General features: G+C 41.7%; 1 long non-coding RNA gene across 2 annotated transcripts in view; it reads right to left on the bottom strand.

The window, feature by feature from the left end:
* Positions 1–4,512: 4,512 nt before the first annotated feature.
* Positions 4,513–22,966, bottom strand: part of LOC310846097 — a 44,205-nt gene continuing 25,751 nt past the window's right edge. Inside the window, exons 2-4 of one of the 2 annotated variants that reach the window (XR_014565127.1) lie at positions 6,123–6,303; positions 5,169–5,240; positions 4,513–4,788 (exon numbers count right to left, since the gene is read on the bottom strand). This is a non-coding gene — a long non-coding RNA (uncharacterized lncRNA). Of the gene's footprint in view, positions 4,789–5,168; positions 5,241–6,122; positions 6,343–22,966 lie in introns of those variants that run through there. The other variant, XR_014565128.1, reaches the window with a different exon arrangement.

The following is a 22,966-nucleotide window of genomic DNA, read 5'->3' as shown; positions in this document are numbered from 1 at the left end:
TGTTGTCTTGTTGGGCTGTGTTTGTGATGAAGGCATCTTTTTCTATTTGTCCTATGTCATTTTCAGCTTATTGGTTAGCTTTTCTAGTAAGGCTGTTTCCCATACTGTTTGATACCATTGGTCCATGTTTACCCCTGACAGGTCTCTCCAGTGCCTGGCTATGATGCTTCCTGCTGCTGAGAGTAGGTGGGTTATGAGCTCTTTATAATGTGAGTGGGCATTGTTATCTTGGAAGATGTTGAGTAGGGTGACTTCTAATACCTGCTTAGTTAATTTGCATATTTCTTGTATGACTGATGTCCGGAATCGTTGGATTCTGGGACATTCCCACCACAGGTATGGCCCTGTGGAGGTGCAGCCTCTTCAGCATTTTGGTGAGGGAAGGCCCGGCAAAAACCCAGGAAAATTAAAAAACAAAAAAACAAAAACAGTTTGGAATATTCAAACTATATCAAACTCCCCCTCCCCAGTTTTTTTTAAAGCCTTTGGAAAAAAATGGGGGCGGGGGGTTTCCAGTTTTTTCCCAGGCTTCCCCATCTCTAAGTATACAGGTTGAAATAAAATTCTGCAAATTCTGATGTTATTTCTTTGGAGGAGAATGTTATGTTGCTGTCTTTTTTGGTGATGCAGTGAATTCTTGTTTTGAGTGTTTTTTTCGTACTCCTGTTTGCTAATAGTCTGGAGTTTTCCCCTCCATACTCATAGAAGCGCTGTTTTGAGTATAGGATGTTAATCATTGTTTTGTTGATTTCTAGTGAGTCGAGTTCCTTCCTTTTTTGTTTTATAAATTTAAGGAGTCTTTTGGCTCCTGTTTGTTTGTAGCGTGATGAGAGGGCCATGATGTCTTGTTCTATTTTGCTAATTTTTGAGGAGGTTTGTTTTTTAAGCTGTGCTTTCTCCTTTACGCAAGCTCCCCTGGTGACAGCTTTCATGGTGTCCCAAAGGAGGGGGTTGTTATATTGTCCACATCATTTTCTTTGAAATAGTTTTGGAGAGTTTTGTGAGACTCTCTCTAATTAGTTTATTTGTGGTTAGGATGGGACTGAAGAACCATGATGGGGTGGTTCATGTTTCTTCTCCTATTTTAAGAGTAGCTTCTACTGGGGCATGGTCTGTGATTTTAATGTTACCTATGTTCATTGATTCAACCAGGGGGATCAGGCCTTGTGGGAGCAGAATGCTGTCAAGTCTGGACAATATGCCATGGTGCCTGGATTGTAATGTGTGGCTGGTGTCTCTTGGGCTTTCTTTACACTATATGGTTTGTTTTTTTAGCATTTTTAACGATTTATAAGAGTACCTAATTGTTTGGGGTTTCCTTCAGAAGAAAGTTGCCCATGGGATTGTAGGGTGGGTGTCTTTCAGGGAGGTGCCTGTGGTATTCGTACGGAGCCCCCAGTTGTCTCACGGACTATTGACCTGTACACCACTAATCCGCTGCCACCAACCAGGTCCTCCCTGGTAAAATCACTTCAGTCTCAGTCAGGTTCTCAATTAATACAGAAGAGTGTATTTTATTTCAGACACAAACAAACTTTTACGGCATTCCAAATGTTGTTGCTCTTTACTTTCTTAGTCTTATTTTCCTCTCTCTATCTCTTCTACCTCCCCACACTCAAAAACCCACTGCCCTAACTGTCTCTCTATTACCAACTGCCTTTCCCAACCAGCCAACCCACTAAAACCAACCAACTACCCACCAACAACTCCCAATGAACTCCTCCCAGAACGGGTTTTATAGTCCCACAGACTCCACCCCCCTGGGTCCTATCTGTGTAACCTATTTAACTATTTCCCCTCCAGCACTCTCTCATAGATGTTAACGTCACAGTGCCTCTCATGTTTAGGCTGAGATCACTTCCCAAGATTGCTTCCCCTTTGGAGAAGGAGAGGAATTTATTTTGTGTTTTCTGGATGAACTCTAGTTGTTTTGAGTTTGGAGAATATATGGAACCAATGGTCAGTTTAGTTTTGCCATCTAGCATCCCTTTAGCAAAATTTTATCTGCCTCTTGTCTTTTCACACTGTTGGGGCTTTGAAATTCAGGTCTCTACTGAATATCATAGCTACTCCGTGGGCCTTTCCTGAGCCAGGTGCAACCCATTGTTGACTGAAGTGGGGTTCGCTCAGGAGTTTGCTTCCTTTGGGTAGATTGTGTGTTTCTTGTAGGAAGGCAATGTGTGATTTCATGGTGTTTACATACGAGGTGAAGCGTTTTCTTTTGATGTGGTTTCCCAACCCCTCATGTTTAGTGTAATTGCTTTTAAACTAGTCATTCTGTTTGTCTACTTTATAGGATGATTCCCTGCCAGCCTATCTGGGTTGTCCTATGTTTCTCACTGTGTCTATCAAACCTATTGTGTTGCATTGACATAAAGTGTGATGGGCGGGGGAAGAGGTGGGTTAGAGTTAGATTTGGGTTAAAGAGCAGGGGATAGATTACAGAAAGTAGCCTATACAGTGGTACCTCTAGTTACGAACGCTTCTGGTTATGAACGCTTCAGGTTATGAGCTCCGCTAACCTGGAAGTAGCTGTTCCTGGTTGTGAATTTGCCCCAGGATGTGAACGGGAATTGCATGCTGTAGGCGTGCGTGCAGCAGGAAGCCCCATTAGCAAAAGCATGCCTCAGGATTAGAACGATTTCAGCTTAAGAATGAACCTCCGGAAGGAATTAAGTTTGTAACCAGAGGTACCACTCTATGTAGTTATATAGGTGTTTGTTTGGGGTAACTTGGACCATCTGGCTTCCAACAGATTGGTCCTGGGTCTCAGCTGGCATGGAGGGCCTTGTTTAAGAACAGGATGTCCTCCTTATTTATTTCACCTTACAGTTATTGCTATTGTAATTTTTCTTTCCTTTTTTCCTTTCTTGTTTTCCCCCCTTTTTTTCTTTGTTTTCAAAGGATATATATGTGTGCGTGTGTGTGATACGTAATGAAACAAATAAGTAAATAATTTTTTTTTTTGCCTCATTCTCTCAAAGGGGTGCTTTTTTCTGGGGGTACTCAAGGGTACGCAGTACTGGCACCTTTTTTTTCTAGAAGAAAAGCACTCTGCAGAAGACCTTCCACTTGCAGAAGGACATCAGGGTGCATACTGAATAAACAGGTCACCTGGTGGAGTTCAAACCTTGCTATACCTTCTTAGTGTGTTTCACTCGTCTTCTTAACCAAAATAAAGCGTCTAAACATGGGTGTGGGTGTCCCAGTGGCTTCTTGGGCCAACGGTGGGAGGGAGGAGGAGAATTCACCACAGCAGCCAAGGACAATGCCCCCTTGCTCTGAAAGAGGAGGTGGCGCAGCTCCAGAACAGCCTTTCCCGAAACAGAGAGCTAGAAATAATAATCCCAACACAGGATGGGTATGAGGTCAGGAGTCTACTGTGATAATGTCTAGATGTATACCGTTATATCGTGAAGTTCAATCAGTGGATTAAATGGAACACAATGGGGCATGTGGAGCATTTGCATATATTGTAATCAGGATGTGTGATCTGTATTTTAACCTATCTTGTGTTCAACTTGTATTTCATGTATTGATTTTTACTGTTCATGGCTTTAATACATTACTTGAAGCTATACACGAATGAAGAAATGATGGGAGATTCCGGTGGGGTGGGGACTTTCTTGAGCAGTGCTGTAGGATCTTGCAGCGCTGGTGTAATGTAGTCCTAGTGACAGCCACCCTAGAGGTCTTTTGCTAGGTTTTGCATGAGCTGCACCTCACAGAGTTTCAAAGAGGATCACTACATATGATAACAATAGATACTTGATGTTATTCCAGAACGACAGGCAGCAACAAGATATTGTCTCAACTCACTTGGCCTACCTGATTCTACTCTCAAATTGTGGACAGACACAGAAAAAGCAAAGAGGTTTCAGGACAATGATTAGGCAAGAGACTGGTGGCATTAGGGAAGAGATGGGTGCCATTCTCAGACTGAAAGTATATTAGTGTGCAATTGGACCTTCCTAATGAACAGCTGTTCTTAGTTTCACCTAAATATCCTATGAGCAGCAGTGGGCTCAGAAGGGCCCCAAGTAACAAACCTTTGGTGACAAAAGGAGGCTGAGCTCTAAGAATGCTGTGAGTTAGATACTCATATCTAACACAGAGTACAGAGCAGTGGAAAGGTTGAGGACATGTTCTGCAAGCAGAAGATCCCTGCTACAATTCCTGGCATCTCTAGCTAAACACAAAGTATCACGTAGCAGGTGACAAAGACCACTGCTAGTTGGACAATATAGGGCTAGATAGAGAAATACGGTAGTCTGTTTGGTATAAGGTCCCATTTCTCTTCTTAATCTCTTTATTTGCATGCCACTTTTTGTAGAAAATTGTGCCCAATTTTTTCACAACATATAAAATGAACAGTAAATATAACATTTTTTTAAAAAAATAAGAATTAAAAATAACCCTAATGTCCATAAATACAGAAAATAAATCTACAACATTATATAAAGCAATACACAAATAAGCTAACCTAACCAAACAGCTTAAAATGAAGCAGGAGACACAATAATGCTTAACACAGAAATAAAATGATAGTATACAAGTTGGGCGGGGGTGGGATCATTATTCCAAAATGACCTTCCATAGAAGCTCACCACAATTGACTTACCAGCATTAGATGGTAGCTACAGCACCCACTTGTGGTAGCCCTTCTTCTCGGCTCTTACTGAGTTTCCTCTGTTAGTTAGTACTTTCCCATCCTCACATGGGAAAGGGAAAAGTAGCCGCCACTCCTTCAAACCCCACATATTCTCACTGGAATTTTCGTCTTGCTCACTGTGATACATGAAGGTGTATTTTTTTTACTAAAAGTGTGTGTTTTACTAAATCAGGTGTGTTTTACTAAATCAGCAGATATTGTTAGGTCAGTAGATACAATCTGCAGATATGTATGGGATTTTTTTTTAGTTCTTAAGATTACTCACATAGAAAATCATCTCTACAATAAATGGGATATATTTGTAAGCCATCTGTGTTGTTATGCACACTGTTTTCTAAGCTTTTACAAAAAATTGGTTGAAAAAAGTCATGGGATGATACAAGTTAGTTATTACACTTGTAAAAGGTTATGGATTAAGTCCATCTGAGTTTTGTGGCAGATTTGGGATGTGTGATTAGAAGAAGGAAAACAAACATAGATTGAAAATGCCACCAACCTTTATTGGGCCCTGAGAATCTCTGAGTCTGCATGACAGGAGGCTTCCCTGTTTTCAACGGGATAAAGGAGACTGAAACAAAACAGCACAGATTCTGGCTATTTGCATCTTTTAATGAATACTCCTCACGTTTGGGCCCCTTTGTCAATCTCCCAGTTTTCAGGGGTTTAGCTGTTAAAAGTGTGGATAGCATTGCATGCCCTCATAAACCACGGAGTAGACATTTGTCCAGGATGTTCCCTCCCACTAAATTATGTTTCCCTATGGCTGTGCATGTATGGGGTAGCCAATTATTCTGTCTGGGTGTTGCCAACAGAGAGAGGTTTAAGAAAGCTAACACTGACTAATGCAAACAATTTTGTTTTAATTAAATTAACATGTTTAATGTTTTTAAAGTTCTGTGATGCTAAAGTTCAGTGATAGCAAATCCGAGTGAGTCCTTATTCTCGCTTGCTTGGAAAGACCTAGAAAGACATGAGGATGGGAAACTCCCACCATCTTAAACTTAAAAAAGCTCAAAGAGGTTAAAATGCAATAAAATAGTTTATGGCACCACTGATTTATGATTGCTCTGCAGACAATACACTCCTTGATATTACAGGGGGTGGGATTAATGCAAAAAATAAAGGATTGCCTGACAATATTTTTGTAACAGTTGTTAGCAAGCTAGAAGACAAAAATACATAATTTATGGCACATGTTTGGAACTGGGCAGAGTAGTAGAGATTAAAACGTTATGGGTTAATGAGCCCTGCATCAAATGAAAAACTGAATCAAAGTACCAAATTGCACATTTAGGAAAAAGCTCAGCTCTCCTGGCCTTGACTTCTGCAGGTTTCTAAGAACACACCAGAGCTAAATAGGCTACATAATTTTCTGTGCCAAAAAGGGCATAGCACAATTGTATTTACTGCCATCTTCCCACGACCCCCTGATATTTGTCATGCTACTTACCAAACCTTTAATCACTTCCTGTATGTTGAGCGTTCATCCTGATTTGATTGCACAAAGCCTGTGCAGAAGTTATGCGATGTCCACTCTTTATTGCGCACTCGTTTCTTTGCATGGAAGTTGTGTACAGCATCAGATATATGTTGCACATACCTAAATTTGCTGGTATGCAGTTGAATGCCTCCTGAAAAATAGTAACAGTCTGACTACAGGTGGAAGAAAATGGCCTCTGTCTAGTCAGAATTGCCAGCTCTCTTTCTCTGCCCATTCCAACTTCCAGGCTGCTGTTTCTGTGTGTGCTCACTCGCTTTCCTTCGTTGGGTATCTCATTCAAAAAACACAGAGAGAATCTCTGCTGCTATCCAGACACTGTCTCCTAACCATTAACAAATGAACGATCAGCCAGCAGCTGTATTATAAATGCAGCATAATATTCTATTCTTCTCTATAAATAAGACCTATTTGGTTGTGATGTCAATGCAGGTATCTCTCAGTTTATGTGGGGGTTATATTCCAGGGATCCCACCAAAATCACATAGTCGAAACATAATTGGCGCAATGGCAGGTGGGATTGCCAAAGTCTTTTCCCCCGGGACGTCTGCCCCCTTTTATTTTTTATATTTTGCCAAGTGTGTAAAGTTGAATGTGTGCAAGTTACAAGCTTACTTAACACCAATGTTACTTAGGACTGAACAGCTTGGAGCTGTATCCTGTTTGTGGCCTCTGTTGCTCTTAAGAAACATCCTTTGACCTTCTGTATCTTCTGCAACTGTATAAGATGACCCTCTCATTATTTTCTGCTATTTGCTTTCTGCCTTATTGCTTATATTTATGATAGAAGAACTTCATCAACATTTGGTGATCAGGAAGTTTTAAATGTTTGACATTTTATTATTTTTTATATTTTGCTGGAAGCCGCCCAGAGTGGCTGGGGAAGGGCAGGGTATAATAATAATAATAATAATAATAATAATAATAATAATAATAATTAAAGGGGTTCAGCTCCAGCTCAATTGCTTCTGCTGCAAGGAGTGTCCATCCCAATGCTTAAAGCAAATGGGATGGGCAGGTTTATGTGTGTCTGGGGAGGAGAACAGTGCCAACAACTCCTCTCCACTCATGGCTTATCATTTGGTAGCTCAGGGGTGGGGCACCTCAGGCCCAGGGGGGAAATGTGTCCCTCCAGAACTTTCTCTCTGGCACTGGTGACTTTCTTCAGGTCACATCTCATCCCTAAGCACACCGCCTCTCTCCCTGTCACACTCCTCGCTAGCTCTGCTTCTCATTTTCCTGGAGTGTTTTTGCCCAGCTGGAATGTGTCCTTGAATTCTGATAATGCCTCTTGCTTGACTGGGTAGAGAATAGAGAAGGATGCATGAGTAGATGTAGAAATTAGCATACTGTACAAAGGTAAAATTTACATACATTGTTCCATGCACTTTGGCTAGATAGATTGAGAATAACTGATAGTAAGGAAATAGTAAATTTAATTCTTAGAGTACTAAAAGAAAAACCCCTATAAAACACAAAATCCGGAGGGGAAGGACATTAAAGAATATGTAGCATAAACTGAAATTCAAACCTTAAATGAAAAGTTATGGCTGGACCAAAGTGCAAGTTGTACTAAAATGCAGCAGACCATCAAATAATTAAAGATAGGAGAGCCACCGGGATCAGATGGTTTTATCACAGAGTACAATAAGTAATTTATAAATATTATCCAAGACGCAATAACAGCAGCTCTAAATGAAGTATGTACTCTAAACCATATACCTCAAGAACTGGGGAAATAATTTGATATATAATTATAATATAAATATATATACTAAAGGAAAAGACCAAGGAGATGTAGCACCATACAGACACTTATTGAATTTTGACTATAAAATCTTTATGGCAGTTCTAATGAACAGAGTAAATAAAATAATTCCTATTAATATGGATTCAATGTGCATTAAATAATATCCACAAAGTTCAAGCCAGTTTTTTAAAAGGTAAATCTAGGAACTCTGATAGACATAACAGATTACAACAGAAAAAATAAACTGTCAGCTGTGTGTGTTTTTGGACACTGAGAAGGTGTCTGACCGGTTAAAATGGCCCCTCTTAAAGGACTGTATGCCATGTTATTGCTTTGGGACTAACTTCTGTGAATGGGTCAATATTACTTACAAGTCTTGTGCCTAAATGCCAAACATCAGGTTTCCCAGCTTTTCATTTGCTGAGGGGTGTAAGACAAGCGTGGCCTTGCCAGAAGTATTGTTTACACCAGGGGTCAGCAAACTTTTTCAGCATGGGACTGGTCCACTGTCCCTCAGACCATGTGGTGGGCCGGACTATAATGGGGGCGTGGAATGAACAAATTCATATGCCTCACAAATAACCCAGAGTTTCATTTTAAATAAAAGCACACATTCTACTCATGCAAAAACACCAGGCAGGCCCCACAAATAACCCAGAGATGCATTTTAAATAAAAGGGCACATTCTACTCATGTAAAAACATGCTGATTCCTGGACTGTCTGTGGTCCAGATTTAGAAGGCAATTGAGCCTGATCTGGCCCCCGGGCCAGATAGCAGAATAAGATTTCACATAGGACAAACAGAACTAAAAGTATGTGTGCTGATGATATGACAGCCTTTTTGACGAATGGAGGAATTAGAAAAGTTCCTGCAGAAATATGCACAAGTAGCTGGGTGCAAATTCAGTGTTACAAAATTGAAGTGCTTCCTCTAAATCTTGAGGTTTTGATAAAATTCAGGATGCTAACTGGTTAACAAATAAGACTCTGCTCTAAAGCAAAATATCTGGGCTTGAGTATTAGCACAGACTTGCAAGACTTGTATAACATCAATCAAATTACTTTGCAACATCAAGCGCAAAAATTTTAGAGAGATGGAGGAGTGCATCCAGGTCTCTGCTGGGGAACATAAAAAAAGTCTTGCTGGATCAGACAAGGAGCATCCAGACAACTAGTTGTCCATGGGAAGCCTACAAGCAGGACCTGAGTGGTTTCCAGGAACTGAGAAGGATACAGCCTCCAACTGTGAAGGCAGCATATAGCCATTGTAGCTAGTCGCCATTGACAGCATTACATAAGGTGCTTATATAAGATCCGAATTTGCTTTTCTGCTTACATAAGTACCTGGTTCCCGTAAAGCCTTGATGCAGGATGATAAAATGTATTATTCATTAAGTGGCATGCATCAATACTGAGAGTACGAATTCAGAGATTTTAAAAGTCTTTTTTTCAGATCCACTGAATTATTATGTTAGTTTTCCAAAGCAAAATATGTTTTATTGCATGTTGATTGTGTCGAAATGCACGTAAAAATGGTGACCTCGGTGACAGTTTCTGGCAGTCAACGTGTTCACAGACTGAAAAATATATTAAAGAAAATATCCACACACACACACCCATTTAGCATGAAAAATAGCCAGTCATGTTTGTACAACTAGCAGGCTCCAGTATGCTGGGCACAGAGCCATTCATGGAGGGAACCCCTCTGCAAATAGCAGAGCCCCGTTGTCCCTCAGCCCCTGCAAACACACAGATACTCAACACACGGGGCCATTACATGGCATAGGGGACTTGCGTGCTCCTCCATAAGAGCTGCTGGATCTGGGAAATGATTTATAATGAATTGAAGAAAATGTTGAAGATAACCTTTGTTAAAAAATCAGTGGCCTTTTTATTAGGAATAACAGGTGAACGCATACCAAGAAATGTTAAAAGACTATTTATATATGCAACTACAGCCACCAGGATGTTACTTGCCCAGAAATGGAAAGAAGAGAAAGTACCAACGGAGGAGGAATGGATAACTAAGATGATAGACTATGCCGAAATGGTAAAGATAACTGTGAAAATCTGGGACCAAGATGAAAAAAAGTTTATACAAGACTGGATCAAATTTATAGAATATTTTAAGGTCCACTGTAAAGACTTAAAAGCCTGAGCGGGATTGATGTAGCATCTATGAAGTATTGTGAATTAGGGTTATCAATGGACTTGTAACTGAATGAATTGTGTATGGTGACAAAGGGGAGAAATTGGAAACCAGGGGGTGGGGGGGAGTCTAGGAGGGATGAATAAGTAATTAATTTGGATGTTAAATTATTGAAAATTTAATATGAAAAAAGAGCTGCCGGATGAGGCCAGTGACCCATCTAGTCCAGCATCCTGTTCTCACAGTGGCCGACCATATGCAAGTGGGAAATGCGCAAGCAGGACTTGAGCACAAGAGCACTCCCCACTCTTGGCCTGCTAGCAGTGCCTTCATATTGCAGACTTTCCACTTCATTTGGACAAGGAATGAAGATCTGATTTACAGTGGTACCTCGGGTTACATACGCTTCAGGTTACAGACTCTGCTAACCCAGAAATGGTGCTTCAGGTTAAGAACTTTGCTTCAGGATAAGAACAGAAATCGGGCTCTGGAGGCGCGGCGGCAGCGGGAGGCCCCATTAGCTAAAGTGCTGCTTCAGGTTTAGAACAGTTTCAGGTTATGAACGGACTTCCAGAAAGAGGTACCACTGTATTAACTTCATGTTTTTGTATGAAGGCCATAAGAAAAGCTCTGCTGGATCATGCCAGTGGCCCATCTAGTCCAGAACATCCAACATTTTCAAGTCCCAAATTGGGACGCACACCTTCCAGGAAATGCTCCTGGGTGAGTCACATGACCTGCACCTTGCTCTTGCCTTGAAAAAACGCTTTTCAGGGTGCAGCATAAGAGCATGAGAGATTGCAGCACCCAAAATGGCTACCAAGATCTCATGTGAAAAAATGGGATTTCCCCTTTTCCCAGGGCACTTGGGAGGTACACTAGTCCATTTCCCTATTCTCATGCTGGCCAACCAGATGCCCCTGGGAGTCCGGCAAGCAGGACATGCACACAAGAGCAGGTTCCTCTCTTGCGGTTTCCAGAGGTATTGAGAAGCATATTGCCCTGACTATGGAAGTCGAATATAGCTGTTATTGCTATATAGTCATTGATAGCCTTATCCTCCATAGAATCAGAAAAGGCGGGAGGGACCACAAGGGTCCGCTAGTCTAACTTCCTGTAATGCAGGAATCTCCTTTTTGTTGTTGTTAAATTTTTTTATTGATTTTACATTTTCAAAACAAATTTCCAATATCAATACTAAACATTCATTTTTCAATTCACCCCCTCCCCGTTAACTTCCCTCAGCTTCCATTTCTGGTTTATTACATGAAATGATACATTCTGCTCTTTGTATATAATATTATGTTATCACATTGTTATATTTCTTGTTTTATGTAAATGAAGTTTTAAATGTTTATTTAAATCCTGCCAACGAGTCCATGTTCCCCTCCCCTGCAAATATATTGTAAAAGGTTCCCATTCTTTTTCAAAGTCCCATTGTCCTTTTCTCACAGTTTGTCCATTACCTTTGCTAACTCTGCGTAGTTCATCAGTTTTTCTTGCCATAGTTCTTTAGATGGTACTTCTCCAGTCTTCCAGTTTTGTGCTATTAGAATTCTTGCTGCTATTGTAGCATACATAAATAATGTTTGTTTTTCTTTCAGCAGCTCTTGTCCTAAAATACCTAACAAAAAAACTTCTGGTTTTTTTTAACAAACGTTATTTTAAACATTTTTTTCAGTTCATTGTATATCGTTTCCCAATTTTTAAAAATAATATTGCAATCTCATGTAACGCAAGAATCTCAACATGTGGTCCTCCATCCAATTTGAAACCATACCAGACCCTGTTTGGCTTTGCAAATATGCTAGCAGTTTTATTGCTGCATCGCTAGGAGGGCATGAATTTGTCTAATCTTATTTTAAAGCTGGGACGCGAGTGGTGCTGTGGGTTAAACCACAGAGCCTAGGACTTGCTGATCAGAAGGTTGGTGGTTCGAATCCCCGTGACGGGGTGAGCTCCTGTTGCTCGGTCCCTGCTCCTGCCAACCTAGCAGTTCGAAAGCACGTCAAAGTGCAAGTAGATAAATAGGTACCGCTCTGGCGGAAAGTGAAACGGTGTTTCCGTGCGCTGCTCTGGTTCGCCAGAAGCGGGTTAGTCATGCTGGCCACATGGCTGTGGCTGTACGCCGGCTCCCTCGGCCAATAAAGAGAGATGAGCGCCGCAACCCCAGAGTCGGTCATGATTGGACCTAATGGTCAGGGGTCCCTTTACCTTATTTTAAAGCCATCTATGTTGGTGGCAATAACTGCCTCTTGTGGGAGCAAATTTCATAGTTTAACTATTTGCTGTGGGAAGAAATACTTTATCTTGTCCAGTCTGAAATAGGTCACTGAGCTAGGGAGGTGTGTGGTATGATCCTGCAGGACTCATATGTTCCTAGTTTGCATCCCAAAGGGTAACTGTGTTAGTCCATTGTATGAAAAACATTGGAGAGCTCTCTGGCCTCTGAAAGGCTAATATTTTTTGCCATGAGTTTTAGTTTGTTGCAGCCCACTTTGCCAGATTTGTTTTTCTTGCCATTTAATCTAACAATTGGCTGTAAAGCTGCTGAAGATGTCAATCTACTGGGAATAAATTTATGTAAGAAGTTATTTTCTGGAGACCACAGCTAACTGAATTTCTTCTTGAATACCCGAGTTGGAAGGAGTGACTGGGGTTCGAGCTTTAACAATTCTAAAAGCTTTTTACAAAGAGTTGCATGAGTTATTTGTAGGCTTCCAAATGGCCTTTAAAAGCTTTTATTTTTCTAAGGGAAATGTGGAATGTTTCTTTGGTCAAAATATTTTCTTCCAAAAGCATACAGTAAGTACATATTGCGGTATTCCTTCCAAATCCACTCCATTATATATATATTTTTAAAAATGTTTCTGTAAAAGAGGGCTGGAAATAGAAACACAATTTTTAACATCAAAACGCCAGGAGGGAAAGGTGTATTCCTCACAGAGCAGTTTTGTCCTTTTGACCGTTTCTTCACAGCCTGCCTACTTGCCACATCTGTTTGGCAGGTAGGTAATAAATGGTGAATTCACCTGATGGCTCGGCAGCTTCCTTTGGTGGGGAGGGGAAAGGGAAGGAAATCAAGTAAAGTGCTCCTGCGAAAAGGATGGCAATAATTTTCACATCGCTCCAAGCCATTCTGCGAGTCATTCCTGTTCCAAGGAGTGCACCAAAGCACCCCAGTTAATTCCCCACAATTGCCACAGCTACTGTACCTTTGTGACTCTACGCGTCATTTGCCCACTCGTAATCAGCAGCCTGGTAATCACTCCTTTCACAGTGAAATGGGTTTGTTTATTTATTTATTTAGACTTGCCCTCCCCCTTTCTCCCCCCCTCCTCCCATTTTGACTTAATTTTGACCTTCAGCAGCCAGGCAAGATTCCTGCCTCCACAACCGGCGACAGGTCGCTTCCATCCGTGAACGTGAGGTAAAAAGAGAAGTATAATGGCATGCATTTATTTCACATCCAGGCATTTGGATACTTCCAAGGACAATGCTCTTTTAGCCTGGCTCAAAACGACAGCAGTAGCAGCAGCAGCAACAACAACAACAATTTCAAGGAAACAAAGCTATCTCCAGCTTATTCGCTGAAAGTGAGTAAGGCATGGGCCCGGCTGCAGAGAATCTGGCCCAAATAATTATCGTAGCTTCTTCATTTACATCGCTGCCCAGCCCATTTCCTTTCAAGAACTGGAGAGTAGGCAAAATGAAAACCAAAGCTACACAACACACCAAATGAAACATGGGTTGGGGGGCAGAAATCATTGGAGGTTGAAAACTTTACAGTACAGGTAACGTGCATCTTACATGGGGGTTAGGTTCCTGGCCATCATGCATATAGGCAAAATCACATAAAACCAGGAACCTCTGGAACCAGAGGTGCGAGGTTGCCCCTAAGATTGAAAAGGTTCAGCGTGTGTCATGTGTACGTGATGTGTGATGTTGTGTGTGCTGCATGCCACACAGGGGTGTAGGGAGGGAGGTGCGCGGGGTGTTATCCCTGAGGGGGTGACAAAATGGCGGCATTACTGTGGGGCCTGGCCTGCAGTATGCCTGAGCCACGTGTCTCGGGGCCCTGTGCTGCCCGAAACAGCAGCGTGGGGCTTGTGCCTGCCAGGCGGACTCCGTGGGCAGATCTCTGCACCACCCCCATGTGCGGCTCACCCCCCTGACCCTGTGGGCAACTCACTCCGCCCCCGCCACTCCAGGTGCTGGAGCAGCTAACTACGCCCCTAGTGCCACGCGTGTCATGCGTGAAATGGACGCACGCCATTGCATCATCTTAAGGGGGCTGCGGGCTCTGGAGGAGCCCACCCACTGAAACTGTTTCTCGCGAGATGTCCCACACATGTGATGGGCACCAGGCCCCCTCAACAGTGCGGGAGCCCAGTCCTCTTCCAACAAATATTCAGGGGACCAAAGACACCTCAGCCCCCTAGAGTTGGCATGCCTGCCTGGAACTGCCCCCCTCCCACAGAGGCAGAAGGGCTCTAGTAGGGCCCCGTGATCACAGCTTTGTGCAGAGGCTGGAGAGGAGAACCTTCACAGTTGGGGCTGAAAAGCTAGCAGTGCTAATGCTCAAATTTCACATGGTTTTTCTGATCAGAGACCTAGGAGGGACCTTCTTGCCAGATCTATACCTTTGGATTAGAAAAGGAGATTAAAAGAAATGTCTCCACAAGTTCATAGAAGTATAAAAAGTGTATGGGACAGGAAAGAGTGTGTGACTTTGATTTTTTTATTCATTTAACTTGCTTCACATTCTCACTGGGAGATCATTCACCTGTATGAGACTGCAGAAAAACAAAGGAAAAAGAAACCAAGTTAAGTAGGTTTCCTGTTAACAGGTGGAATTCAGAGTTATAATTATTTCATTTTGAAAAAACGTTTTTTCCATTAACTTCTGATTTAAATTTTAATGCTTAATTTGTTTTGATTGAGTTTTTAATGTTAGTTAGTGAGGATGACACAATTAAAGGCATCAAGAGTATATAATTATGTTCCTTATAATTATGCCATAATTGTTTTAGTATGTTAAATGATCTGGCTAATCGACACCCCCCCCCCCCCGTCTTTCCTGGTTAAACAGCAGCTTTACACCCATCCCTGTTTTGGGAAATGGCACACAATGTGGCTTTGGGAGAGTATATTTACAAGCATTTCCATTAAAGTTTCAATGGAAATTCACTAACTAGTGAAACATTCATGCATTGAATCTCTCCCTTTCCAAGTGACTTTTGCCAAAGTGCTGAATGCTTGGCTTGCTTACACAAATACAGCATTCAATCAAACTAATGGGTACCTTGGAGTACTCTTGTGCTGGATATTATTAAATCAACCACCCCCTTGACAAATATTGAGCTGTGATGATAAACACTATTTCTAACATGATGCCCAGGTAACAAGGCAATGCAGTTCTTTGGAAATAACATTAACATTAGGACAAGCCGTTGGATGATTAAGGTGAATGGCCAAATAAGTCTTCCTATTCCTTAATCTTCAGAAAATTATTGCACAAACACATCGACTGTTTTTCCCAACTGTGTTGGCTGCATATTAAAATAGTGATGTGCAAGTCTAACTACTTGACTCGAATTGGTGCTGTTTCACTCAAATTGGCTGCTAGGGAACATGCTTAAATTAAGGGAGAATGGCTGCTGTTTTTATCCGCAGCTATAATTTTTGCTTGCAAGCAATGGAGCAAAAACAAACAAACCTAAGAGTCCCGTGGCACCTTAAAGGCTGACAAATTCAGACGAACAAAATTAGGGATGGGAGCATCTGTCAATTTTTGGCTCTCAATTTTCCAATCTTAAATCCAGCTCTCCAGATTTTTGCCACAACAAATCCTTATGGAATATTCACCATCATTTGGGTGTGAATGGCTCCTAACAATCAGATTTTTTTTGGATGCAGTTGTTGTTTTTTGCAAGCAGTTTTCCCTTATATAATTTATGTATGTTTTAAATATTATTTTCACCAATTTCTTCACTTTTATGCACACGTTCCCCTAATATATGACTTTTGGGGAAACATTGGTTGGTTGAAGGACTGTATTGCAAAATTCAGATAAGTGCAGATTTTTGAAAGGTGGCCGTGTTTCACAAACTGTGAATTGATCGATTCACCTTTAAATGCAAACTGAATCAAATTCCTCCCCATCACTACAGAAGACTAATTGGCCAATGTGTAGATATAGGTTGGCTTTAGTTTTAGTAGTACCAGATACTGACGTGTATGCTTAAAACTGGATTATATTCCTGCAAAAACAAAGAAACAAAGACGTTGGCTCAAGTGGTTCATTTGACTGGCACACATTGGCCAGAGCTCCTGGGAATCCCAAAGGCTTGTTCAATGCTACAACTAGGCTGCACCCTTCAAAACTACAAATGCTCATATATAGCCCAACTGTCCTTTCCAGAGATGAAAAGGGGACAAGCATTGCTACAGCAGTGTCGGAAGCAGTGACAGTGCCACTCCTTAGGCAAGCTTAGCTCTAGAAACTGGATCACAATATCTGGAGGGATAAGAAATGAGGAACACGGTCCCACATACATCTGAAAAACAGAACTGGGCTTTGATGCTGTGACCATTACCTGTTTTATTTATTCAACTTTATCTATTGTGTACTCCCATCAGATGTCAAGGAAATAAACAACTATCTGACTTTTAGAAGACATCTGAAGGCAGCCCTGTTTAGGGAAGTTTTTACTGTTTGATGTTTTATCGTGTTTTTAATATTCTGTGGGAGCTGCCCAGAGTGGCTGGGGAAACCCAATCAGATGGGATATGCATACATTATTATTATTATTATTATTATTATTATTATTATTATTTTATTATTAATTTTCTACTCCAAGACGGATAAGAATTTATTTGAAATAACTGGTTTCTGCTGTGGCTATGTGCCCCATGGCTATGCTATTCCATACTCCTCACTCCTGGTTCTCTGTATCATTTTTTTGCTGCCATCATAACTTAAAGAGTTGGGCATGTTCTCAAGATGATGGCATCACGTGCCGGGCACTTTCCCCTCCTTCAATTCTCCCCTCCAAAGGAACTTTCTATGATAAGGAGAGAATTTTGAATTGTGTTACGAAGGTACTCTCTAATATTGGGGCTGATTTTCATTCAGCCACCTCTTTTGTCACAACTCTCTCAAAAGAGCCCACATCCTAGAGGATGATCTTCCGCCTCTTTCACTCTCCTACTGTAGTTTTGTGGCCCTTTCACATCATTAACATTTTGCTTGAGAAAAGTGCTGTTAATGCATGGCGATGGCATGGAGACTACCTTTAAGAACAGTTTAAGAGTGACCCTGTTGGGAGGAAATGTTTGTTGTGCATTTTGGCCTTGAAGCACAAGTCTTTTAAAGGTTTCCATTAAGTACTGGGCGTGTATACTTAAAGGCAGCACAAAGCCTCTGGGAAAGCACTGGTGTAGCAGGGTTGCAGTGGTAAGCACTCTTTTCTCCTCAAATGCTCCAGCAGTCCCACGAAATCCCATGTAAGTGGCCAGAGGAGAAGTAGGAGCTGCCTGTGGGTCGTCTTATCCTATTCATGAGCTCCTTTCCCACTTTTTAAAAATACTGTTTTTGGCAAACACTCGATACTTGAAATATAAAATGTATGGCTCGCCCACTGGGTTACGCACAGTGTGTAGCTTATTGAATTTAGCTAAATTGTGAGTCATCCATCAATAGTCTTCCTGGTGAACATACTTGTAATAATTTCACACATTACAAACAAAAGTAGGTATGATTTTCAAGATTTTTGAAGCATTTTCACCCTTGGGGATTTTATTCATTTTTTTTCATTATTATTATGCTTGATTTGCTGCTGAAAGAATGTGTCAACCTGGGAGATGGAGCCAGATGCTACGAGAAAAGACAATGATTATCGGTCACTTCAAGCCACCTGGTACACTAACGTGCTGACGGCTTGCATTGCAAAACAACTATTGATTTGTTTAGTTAGGTTGCAATCCTAAGCCTACTTACTGGGTGGGGGGGGGATGTCTCATTGAACTAAACAGGACTTACTCAGGAGTGAGCATGCTTAGGATCATGTTATCAGTGCCTTTATGCTTTGTATTATGTTTCATTTCCACCTTTCTCACTGGGATGTCAAATCAGGGATGGGCAAATCTTTCACTTTCGCATTTTTCCTGTCTTAAGTCCAGTTCTCCATATATCCACATGAGTTTGCTTTTTGGGGGGGGGGGGTAAGTCCTCATAAAAATTCACCGGCATTTTAGCGCAGATTTCTTCTAATATACAAAAAATTACTATGCAATTTTGCTAATATACACATTTTGCAAAGCAATTTCTCTAAATATAATGCATCTTTGTGCTATTTTCATCATCGTCATTTTATTTGTCTGCCAGCTTCCATAATTCGAGGCGGCTTACAGCATGAAAAGATTTGCAAAATTACAAACATAACAAAAGTTCTCATAAACAATAAATAAAAGACATCAAAAAAGAAAAGAAAAGAAAAGAAAAGAAAACTGAAGCATTTTCAAACAAATCATAATATATAAAAATAAAGATACAAAATATTGATATTAATAACAGCAACAAAACCCCCTAAACAAAACCCCAGCCCCAAAGTCTGTCCTGCAGCCTCAGCTTTTGTAGCTGGAGTCAGTCAGGTTCACATATAGTTTTGGAACATGTGTATTAATTAGGTAGGTTCACCTTTAATTGCAAACTGCATCAAACTGCTGCCTCATCCCTAAGTACAAAATCTGACAAATCAATTGAAAACATATACAATGTTACAATAATTTGCTGTACAACAATAATAAGCATGAATTGATTAAATCAAACCAACTATTTCATCCAACCGACATAAAGCCTGAAGCAGGCCACTATGAACAAAATGAAGCCAAATATACCCATTTTATTTGAAAGTAATCCAAAAGAGAAATGCTTTAAAATCTTGCCTAAATGACAAGGAAGAGGCTGATTGTATTGTATTGTAGTTCCACTACTGAGGCCCCGTCTCTCTTGCCAGCCAGCCTCGCTTCCAGGTGGGTATATGAACGATACTCTGGCAGGCTTGAGTGCAGCCAGCCCTTAAAGTAGCATGGTCCCAAACGATTTAGGACTTTAAAGTCATCCCTAACACTTTGAATTAGGCCCAGAAGCAAACAGGCAATCTACAACTGACGTGATATGGCCTCAACATTGAGTCTCTATCTATAGAAGAACTTAAGAGTCCTGCGAGATCAGACCAAAAGCCTGTCTAGTCCACCATTTTGTTCTCACAGTGACCAACGAGCTGCTTATGGGAAGCCTGAGGACTTGAGTGCAGCAGCACTGTCATCACTCATGACCGCTAGAAAATGGCATTCAGAGATGTAATCCCTCTATCACTGGAGGTATAATATAACTGTCATGACTAGAAGCCACTGGTGGCCTTTTCCCTCCATGAACTCGTCTAATCTGCTTTCAAAAGCCATCCCAGTTGGTGGCCAGTGCTACATATTGCGGGAGCAAGCTGTAGTTTAACTAAGTCTGAAGCACTTTCTTTTGTCTGTCTTGACTCTTCCAACATTCACCTTAATTAGATGCTCATATTGGAGGGGGGCAGAGCCAGAAGCAGTCTGAGAGAGGAGCTCCAACAGACACCAACATACTGACTTTTTCTTTGTGGTGAATTTTATGTGAAGAACCTCTAAGGTATCTCAAGTAGGATGGTGGATGCTGGTCAAGCAGGAGAATGGTAGTATGGCAGCTCCATTGTATACACACCTCTCTGTGTGTAAGAGTGGATGAATCTGGAGAAGCACTGGACTATTATTTAGCCAATAAAATATTAGAAGTCACATGTCAAATGCTGTTGACTGACAAAGCATCAAATGCTGTCATTTAACAAATATTGCATGCCAAATGTCATAGGTTGAACACTGGAAGTTGTCTCACATACAGTACTGCATGTCAAATGTTGCAAATTGTTGTCAAAGACTCCATGTCAATGTTTGCAGAGAACAATTTTAGCAAATTGGTTTATTCAAAGAAGAAGAAGAAATATGACTAAGTGTGACTAAGTTGGGTACCACCTATAAATAATATTGTTAATAAAACTAGGAGCAATAGCAAGCTCCAAAAACAATTTAAAAACTGAGAAAATAATAAAGGTATTTGCCTAGCATATAAATGAAAAGTAGATGAGTCTCACAGGTGAGAGAATTCCAGGAGTGGGTGGCCACCACAGAAAAGGCCCTGTACCCAAATCACTTCTCATAGCAAGGCCCCTCAGAAAAGCACCTTTTGTGACGATATCAGTGCACAGACAGAGGTGTGTGAAAGCAAGCATTCTTTGGAACCCCAGACCTTAAGCAGAGCTTTAAGGTGAAGATGTTTAAACTCTGGATCAAAGATCTTCCACCTGTGCTTTAAACAAACCGAAGTTTGCGAACAAGGACAGGCCTGTGTACATTGTACTGCATTTGTCTGAGGAGCAGGGTCATGTGCATTTTGGTTTTTCCCATAGTTCCAGTTACAGATAGGTAGCCGTGTTGGTCTGCTATAGTCAAAACAAAAAAAATTCCTTCCAGTAGCACCTTAAAGACCAACTAAGTTAGTTCTTGGTATGAGCTTTTGTGTGCATGCACACGAAAGCTCATACCAAGAACTAACTTAGTTGGTCTTTAAGGTGCTACTGGAAGGAATTTTTTTTTGTTTTGGTTTTCCCCAGTTTCTCATTTCCTCAGTCTTCAGTTTTCTACATTTCTATATCTGTTGGTTTTTGTTTTTTTCAATGTCATGACAATTTGTCAGGATTTTTTGTGAATTTGAACTTACTATACACATTGAGCCTAATAGGCACATATATGTGAAGCAATTTCCACCGATATAGTGCGTTACTGTATGTTCTTTCCCAAAAACATATGCATTTCTATGAACACATTACCGGAGCATGTGCATTTTTGGGGTGCAAATCATTTGGCTGCGGAACTGACATGTCATAGTATGCAATACTTGATGTGCCTTGCAGGTGAGAGAATTTCATGTCGGCAGAACCGCCATTGAGAAGGCCCTCTACCTTCCCTTATGAGTGGGGAAGGGTTGTAGTTCAGTAGTAGAATATCTGCTTTGCATACAGGAACTTCTGGTTTCAATCCCTGGTATCTCCAGGTAGGGCTGGATAAGATCTCCACCTGAATTCCTGGACAACCCCTGCCGATCGGGGTAGACTCTGAGATTGGTGGACTGATGCTCTGTCCCAGTATAAGTCAGGTCCCTAGGCTACTGTATGCAAAATAGAAGGTTTTCACCAATTTGTAGCCTTGACTGAAATTGGCATGGAAGTGTAGATAATGGTGTTTACTCAACTTCTCGATGATGCTTCACATTCAAGTATTAAAGAACAGCAACAATGGAATACAGCAATCGCTCCCTCAATATGTTTGGAAGGTAAAGTTTCAGAACAGAGTGCTCCTAATAAGGACTAAATCCATCCTTTTATATGCCTAATGCATTTTGAAAAGAAGTATGAATATATTAACTTTTTAAACCTTGAAGCAGGTGAAGTTGGAGTAGCTAGGCAGCTTCTAGTCTAGCAGTACTGAGATGGTGGGTTTCTCATTTCACAAAGTTTGTCAGTGAGAGGCCAATCATTTCAGAAGCCTTTCTTGGCATTCATGAGCAAGTCAAAGTCTTTGCATCTTTCGAAGTGGCAACTGCCATTTGAAAAGATATCCATCCTGATTCTTCTCCCTCTCCCAACAAGCTCTTGGCAATGGGTGGGGGTCACAGCTCAGTGGTGGAATGCCAGCTTTGCACGTAGACCAAGTTCGGTCATAAGAATGTGGGAAGAGGATCAGACCACAAGCCCATCTGACCCTGAATCCTGTTTCTCGCAGTGGCCAACCAGTTGGCTAAAGGAAGCCCACAAGCAGGACAGGAGGGTAATGATGATGATGATGATGATGATGATAATAATAATAATAATAATTTATTATTTATACCCCGCCCATCTGGCTGAGTTTCCCCAGCCACTCTGGGCGGCTCCCAATCACGTGTTAAAAACAATACAGCATTAAATATTAAAAACTTCCCTAAACAGGGCTGCCTTCAGCTGCTTATTTCCTTCACATCTGAAGGGAGGGCGTTCCACAGGGCAGGTGCCACTACCGAGAAGGCCCTCTGTCTGGTTCCCTGTACCCTCACTTCTCGCAATGAGGGAACCGCCAGAAGCCCTCGGTGATGGATCTCAGTGTCCGGACAGAACGATGGGGGTGGAGACGCTCCTTCATGCCATCTCTTGCTGCTGTATGACCGTCCCAAGACATTGCGCTGCTCAAGGTGAAGGACAGAACTCTTTCACCCAATTCATGTAAGTGTCATGGACTGGCTGGATGCTGAGAAGTGGTTGGAGGCACCAAGGGGACCCCCCAGGGGAAGATGGCTCAAGGCCCAGGGATTGTTGGTGGGATGATGACAAGTTGTCAGAGAGAGAAGAGGGAGCAGACGTGGGGGGGGGAGGGAGGTGTCAGAAGCTGAAGAGGCAACAGGTTTTAGGGAGCAAAAGGAAGCTGTGGCAGAGAGCAGTGCAGAATCAGAGGCTGAAGTGCAAGCTGGAGAGGAAGAGGGGTCAAGAGGCAGAGTGGAGGCAGGCTGCTGAAGAAACCAGGGAGTCTCCCGCTCCTGCTGTGACCAGCTCCCCTCCCCCCTGGTCTCCTAAAACACCAGGAGGAATGAAGAGGGCAGAGCAAAGAGAGACAAGGCAAAGGAGCCTCAGGTTGCTGGGAAAGGAACCGGAAGAGAAGCCTTAGAGAGCAGTGGGAAGACGAGGACCTTCAGTCCTCACAATTGCCTTATTGGGGCAAGACCTCCTGGGAAGAGTTGCTGCGATTGCTAGGCCTGCGGTTTTTTTGTTTCTTTG

This window comes from Podarcis gaigeae, assembly GCF_964106915.1.
Source record: "Podarcis gaigeae genome assembly, chromosome: 1".
NCBI lineage: Eukaryota > Metazoa > Chordata > Lepidosauria > Squamata > Lacertidae > Podarcis > Podarcis gaigeae.
Note: the sequence above shows the minus strand (reverse complement) of the source record. Positions and strands in the feature narration are given on the sequence as shown.